A 742-nucleotide genomic window follows, 5' to 3' on the forward strand; every position below is an offset into this window, starting at 1 on the left:
TTACTGGGATTCTCAAAGGTTTATTGAGATTTTTCAGAGGTTTACTGAGGTTCTCAAAGGTTTATTCAGATTTCCCAGAGGTTTACTGAGATTCTCAAGGGTTTACTGAGGTTCTCAAAGGTTTATTGAGATTTTTCAGAGGCTTGCTGAGAGCTGTGGCTGCTGGTGGAGCCTCCCTCAGCCCCAGTGTGACACGTCCTCTGTCACCTCCCCGGGGCTGTCACAGCACAAGGAAGAGACAAATGGGGGCTCATTTATCCCCAGTGACCCCCTGCCCCTGTTCTGGCAGCACCAAACCCCAGCTGGGCTGGAAAGTGACTCTGCAGGTTGTTAATGATCCTCTGAGGGGTTCAATTACCATTGCTGAGGTAATTTGGGTTATTTATTGTTATTTCTGTGCTGGGAAGACAAATGTTCACTTGGTGTTGGCAGGAGAGGGGGGAGAGAAACATCCAACTGCTGGATGAGGAGCAGCTGCCTTGAGGAGGGTGAAACCCCTGAGAAATCCTGGGAAATGCCTGAGAAATCCTGGAAACCCCTGAGAAATCTTAGGATAGCCCTGAGAAATCCTGGGAAAACCCTGAAAAATCATAGAAAAACCCTGAGAAATCCTGGAAACCCTTGAGAAATCTCAGGAAACTCCTGAGGAATGCTGGAAACCCCTGAGAAATCCTGGGAAACCCCTGAGAAATCCTGGGAAACCCCTGAGAAATCCCGGGAAACCCCTGAGAAATCCCGGGAA

General features: G+C 48.8%; 1 protein-coding gene across 3 annotated transcripts in view; it reads left to right on the forward strand.

Moving 5' to 3' along the window:
- Positions 1 to 742, forward strand: part of DRAM2 (DNA damage regulated autophagy modulator 2) — a 13,751-nt gene that overhangs the window by 4,054 nt on the left and 8,955 nt on the right. The window lies entirely within an intron of this gene.

The sequence above is a fragment of the Corapipo altera genome, unplaced genomic scaffold, assembly GCF_003945725.1.
Source record: "Corapipo altera isolate COAL_440 unplaced genomic scaffold, ASM394572v1 300, whole genome shotgun sequence".
NCBI classification, from domain to species: domain Eukaryota; kingdom Metazoa; phylum Chordata; class Aves; order Passeriformes; family Pipridae; genus Corapipo; species Corapipo altera.